Source organism: Hevea brasiliensis, chromosome 3 (genome assembly GCF_030052815.1).
Source record: "Hevea brasiliensis isolate MT/VB/25A 57/8 chromosome 3, ASM3005281v1, whole genome shotgun sequence".
Lineage (NCBI taxonomy): Eukaryota > Viridiplantae > Streptophyta > Magnoliopsida > Malpighiales > Euphorbiaceae > Hevea > Hevea brasiliensis.
Genome location: NC_079495.1, coordinates 18370099 through 18375950, shown reverse-complemented (window position 1 = coordinate 18375950; position 5852 = coordinate 18370099). Strand labels below are relative to the sequence as shown.

The 5852-nt window shown below is 37.1% G+C and overlaps 1 non-coding gene across 1 annotated transcript; it reads left to right on the top strand.

Annotated features, from left to right (window-relative positions):
* Positions 1-5745: 5745 nt before the first annotated feature.
* LOC131178862 (small nucleolar RNA R71) lies at positions 5746-5852 on the top strand. The gene has a single exon (XR_009147870.1). It is a non-coding gene; the product is annotated as a small nucleolar RNA R71 (small nucleolar RNA).

The window sequence follows — 5852 nt, the reverse complement described above, 5'->3', positions numbered from 1 at the left end:
GCTATGCAGTTGCTTATGCGCAATTCAACAAAATCAAGAATGCAATAGAACATGAATTGCAAGTGTGAAAAATACCCGAGAATGATGAAATATAATTCTAGGAAACACATACCATGAGAAATTTTCATCAAAAACACATCAATATATTCAAAGTTCATCAAAAGTGCATCACACAAGCATGTAAAATGGATTTTACGTAAAAGACCTTTGAGAGCTATGCCATTTTGACTCAAATTCTGCAAATCAACATTCAGTACATAAAACTCCATAAAAAAAAATCTGTATGAAGTTGCATCTAACCACACATGATGAAATGAAGTCTCCAAGATTTGCCAAGAAAAATGCAACATTTCTACCTTGAATCCTACAACCCCAAAGGAGCTCGAAACTGCAAAAAATGACTCACTTACCACCATAATATCATTTGAAGCACAAATATTAGAAAATTATTCACCCAACCTCACCAAAAACACAAGTGATCTGCTGCAGATTCTATTTTTCTGCTCTGCAGAATGTACTTAGTTTTCCTTTGCAATAACCAGATTGCAGCTTTCAGCAGTTCACCAACCTTCCTCCATTTAAATACATCCAGCCTCATCAAAAACATAAGCCATTTTGCTGCAGAATGTACATTCCTCTGCATAAACCAGACTGCAGCTCTGCACGGGTTATGCAGAAAAACTTATCGATTCTTTTGAAGGACAAAATTTTTTCAAGTTAAGAATTACTTTCCCAATAGTTCACTGACCTTTCTTGATGAATTACATCTACAAGAGACAAAATTTAACAATGTCAAAAATTGAATTTGGGGAGATTTAAGATAAAAACAAAATTAATGAAAATGAAAGTAAATCAACAAAAGCAAAATAAAAGGACTTGGGATGCCTCCCAAGAGAGCTAATTTATAGTCCTTAGCTGGACTCTTCATGAATTTTACTGAAAAGAGGTGAGGGATTGGAGAGCTTGTAACAGCTTGCTCCTAGTATTGGGTCTCCGTTATGTAATGTTTCAATCTATGCCCATTGACCTTAAAATTCCCAGTTTTCACTCCAAATTTCTATTGCTCCATAAGGGAAAACCTTAGAAACTCTATATGGACCAGTCCACCTTGACTTGAGTTTTCCAGGGAACAATTTCAATCTTGAGTTGAACAACAAAACTGAATCACCTTCTTTGAATTCCTTTTTCCTCAGATGCTTATCATGCCAAACTTTAGTTCTTTCTTTATAAATACGGGCACTTTCATAAGCATCCATCCTCAATTCCTCAAGCTCATTAAGTTGTAACAACCTTTTCTCACCAGATTGCTTAAGATCAAAATTCAAGGTTTGAATGGCCCAATATGCTCTATGTTCTAGCTCCACAGGTAAATGACAAGACTTACCATACACCAACCTAAAGGGAGTAGTTCCTATAGGGGTTTTGTAGGCAGTCCTATATGCCCATAAAGCATCATCTAGTTTGATAGACCAATCTTTCCTAGAATTGTTCACTGTTTTCTCCAAAATATGCTTGAGCTCTCTGTTAGAAATTTCAACTTGTCCTGAAGTTTGAGGATGGTATGGAGTAGCTATCTTGTGCACTACACCATACTTCCTCATTAAGCTCTCAAATTGCTTATTACAAAAATGGGAACCCCCATCACTAATTATAGCCCTAGGAGCTCCAAATCTGCTCAAGACAAATTTCTTCAAAAATTTTACTACCACTCTAGCATCATTAGTTGGAGTTGCAATAGCTTCCACCCACTTTGACACATAGTCAACCCCAACTAAGATGTATCTATTACCATATGAAGGAGGGAATGGCCCCATAAAATCTATTCCCCAAACATCAAATAATTCCACTTCAAGAATATTATTTAGGGGCATTTGATCTCTTTTTGACAAATTTCCACTCCTTTGACATTTATCACAATCCAACACAAATTTCCTCACATCCTTAAAAAGATTTGGCCAAAAGAAACCAGCTTGCAAAATTTTACTAGCTGTCTTAGAGATGCCAAAATGTCCTCCATAATCAGAAGCATGGCAATGATGCAAAATACTCTGGATTTCCTCTTCAGGAATACATCTTCTAATTAGACCATCACAACACCTCCTAAAGAGTAAAGGGTCATCCCATCTATAAAACTTCACCTCATGCAAGAACTTTTTCTTTTGTTGCCATGTCATACCTAGAGGTAAAACTCCACAAGATAGATAATTCACAAAGTCTGCATACCAAGGTAGTTTAGCAACAAGAGAGAAAAGTTGGTCATCCAAGAAAAACTCATCAATAGGGATTTCATCCAATTCTTCACCATCCAATTTCAACCTACTAAGATTATCAGCAACTACATTTTCAGCTCCCTTCTTATCTCTAATCTCCAAATCAAACTCTTGTAGCATCAGAATCCACCTAATGAGCCTCGGTTTGGCCTCCTTTTTACGGAGCAAATACCTGATGGCTGCATGATCTGAAAATATAACTACCTTTGAGTCAATAATGTAAGGTCTGAACTTTTCCAATGCAAAGACAATTGCCAAAAATTCCTTTTCAGTTGTTGCATAATTTGTTTGAGCCTCATCCAGTGTTCTACTAGCATAATAAATAGCATAAGCCTTTTTGTCCTTTCTTTGACCAAGAACAGCCCCAATTACATAGTTGCTAGCATCACACATAATTTCAAAGGTAGGCTCCAATCGGTGGTTGCATGATTGGTGCGATGATGAGAGTTTGCTTCAACTGCAAAGGCATCCAAACACTCTTGGTCAAATTCAAATGGTGTGTCATTACTTAACAAATTAGACAAAGGTTTAGCTATTTTAGAAAAATCCTTAATAAAGCGTCTGTAGAACCCGGCATGTCCTAGGAAACTTCGAATTCCCTTGACATTGGTAGGAGGAGCCATCTTCTCTATCACTTCAACTTTGGCTTTATCAACCTCTATTCCTCTGTTAGACACCAAATGTCCAAGCACTATCCCTTCCTGAACCATGAAATGACACTTTTCCCAGTTTAACACAAGGTCGATTATGCACATTTTGAAAAATTTTAGAAAGGTTAGCCAAGCATATATCAAATGAAGATCCATAAACAGAAAAATCGTCCATAAAAACCTCCATTATGTCTTCAATGAAATCTGAGAAGATTGCCATCATGCACCTCTGAAAAGTGGCTGGTGCATTACACAACCCAAATGGCATCCTTCTATAAGCAAAGGTTCCATATGGACAAGTAAAAGTGGTTTTCTCTTGATCATTTGGATGGATAGGGATTTGAAAAAAACCTGAATATCCATCTAAATAGCAAAAGTAAGAATGCCTAGCTAGTCTTTCCAACATTTGATCAATGAAGGGAAGTGGAAAATGATCTTTTCTAGTGGCAACATTTAATTTTCTGTAATCTATGCACATTCGCCAACTAGTCACTGTTCTGGTGGGAATTAATTCATTATTTTCATTTTTGACCACTGTCATTCCACCCTTTTTTGGGACAACATGTACTGGGCTCACCCAAGTACTGTCTGAGATGGGATATATGATCCCTGCATCAAGCAACTTCAAAATTTCCTTTTTAACAACTTCTTTCATATTTGGGTTTAACCTCCTTTGATGTTCAATAGATGGTTTACAATTTTCTTCCAAACTGATTCTATGCATGCAAAAGTGTGGGCTTATTCCCTTAATGTCATCTATGGTGTATCCCAAAACTTTCCTAAATTGTCTCAACACTCTTAACAACTTATCAACTTCTAAAGTACTCAAGTTTGCATTTACAATTACTGGATAAGTGTTATTAGTGCCAAGAAATTCATACCTGAGCTGAGAAGGAAGTTGCTTAAGTTCTACCTTAGGTGCATCTTCTTCCTTGAATGATGATTGCTTAAATTCTGCTTTTTCCTTTTGTATGAGTTGAAAAACTGGAGCAGAAATGAATGGTGGACTTCCCTCTAAGTGTTGAGTATATGCAGCTTCATGAGGGTTGTCATAGTCTATGCCTCCTCCATGAACCAAACAATTTTCAAGTGGATCTTCTGGATATTTCTTCCTGAAGTGTTCTTCAACCAGCTTATCAATAATATCAACTCTCAAGCAAGTATCAGCTTCAGAATGATGCTTCTTCATAGAGTTATTAATATTGAAAATTAATTGCTCTTCACCAACCCTAAGAGTAAGCTTTTCTCCTTTCACATCAATCAATGCTCCTGCTGTAGCTAGAAAGGGTCTCCCCAATATAATTGGAATATTGGAATCTTCCTCCATGTCAAGATGACAAAGTCAACAGGTATATAGAACTTTCCAACCTTCAGGGGCACATTCTCCAAAATCCCTTCAGGATACTTGATTGTTCTGTCAGCTAACTGAAGAGAAATGTGGGTTGGCTTTAGATCTCCCATGTTGAGCTTCTCATAGATAGAAAGGGGCATAAGGCTAACACTGGCCCCTAAATCACATAGAGCTTTTGTAGAACAAGACTCTCCAATGTGGCATGGAATTGAAAAACTCCCTGGATCCTTAAGCTTTGGAGGAAGTTTCCTTTGGAGGATAGCACTACATTCTTATGTAAAAGCTACAGTTTCATCATCTTCAAGTTTTCTCTTGTTTGAGAGAATTTCTTTCAAGAATTTTGCATAAGAGGGCATTTGTGAAAGAGCATCAACAAAAGGCACATTTATGTAAAGTTTCTTCAAAACCTCTAAGAACTTCCCAAATTGCCTATCAAGCTTGGCTTTGTGAAATCTTTGTGGAAAGGGAAGTTGTGGCTTGTAGGGCTCAGGAGGTATATATTTCTCTTCTTTTTCTTCAAATTTCTCCTTACATTTTTCTGCACTTTCTTGTTTTTCACTCTCATCAGTTCCTTTTTCATTTTCTCTCTTCTCACTGTTTTCACTCTTCTCATCATTTATAACTTTACCACTTCTTAAAGTAATAGCTTGACAATGCTCTCTTGGATTTTCTGGTTGACTTGGAAGCTTTCCAAAAGATTTGGCACTTGAGGAAGATGCTTGTTGTGCAATCTGGTTTTCCAAAGATTCTGTTGTGTGTTTGCATTTGTTCCAGCCTTGCTTTCACCTCTCTCATCTCCTCATCATGCTTATTTTGGTTGGCAAGAATCTGTTGCAATAAAGCTTCAGTGGTGGAATTTCGTTCTTGCTGTTTTGGTGGAGGGTTCATATTTTTCTGCTGAAAATTGGGCAATGGTTGCCTATTTTGCTGATATGGTACTTGACTCTGCTGTTGTGGTTGAAAATTCTGATTTTGAACTTGATTTTGCTGATTGCCCCATGAAAAGTTGGGATGATTCCTCCAATTTGGATTGTAAGTTTGAGAATAAGGATTCCCCATTTGCTTGTTTCCATAATTACCAACATATGCTGCTTGTTCTCCATAATCTACTCCACAGCTGGTAGTTTCCTCTGCATAAGCCACTTGTTGTGAACTTCCAGCTGATGATGTTGAACTAACCAACATACTCAAATCTTCCATCTTCTTAGCAAGGACATTTGTAAGTGCATCAAACTTTGCATTAATCATGTTGAATGGATCAAGATCATACATTCCAGCAGCTTGCCTTTTCTGAGTTGGAGCTGGTCCTCTTGGACTACTCCAAAGATGAGTATTCTTTGCAATTTTCTCTAATAACTCATAAGCTTCATCTTCATGCTTTATAATAAATTCTCCTCCTGTTTGAGCATCAATAATTCCTCTGATTGCAGGAGTGACATTTGTGTAGAAATTCTGATTTATCATCCATTTTGGAATGGCATGATGTGGGCATAATCTCTCTAATTCCTTCCATCTCATCCATGATTCATAGAGAGTTTCATCTTCTCTTGGTCTGAAAGCTGTCATTTGATTCCTCAGCTC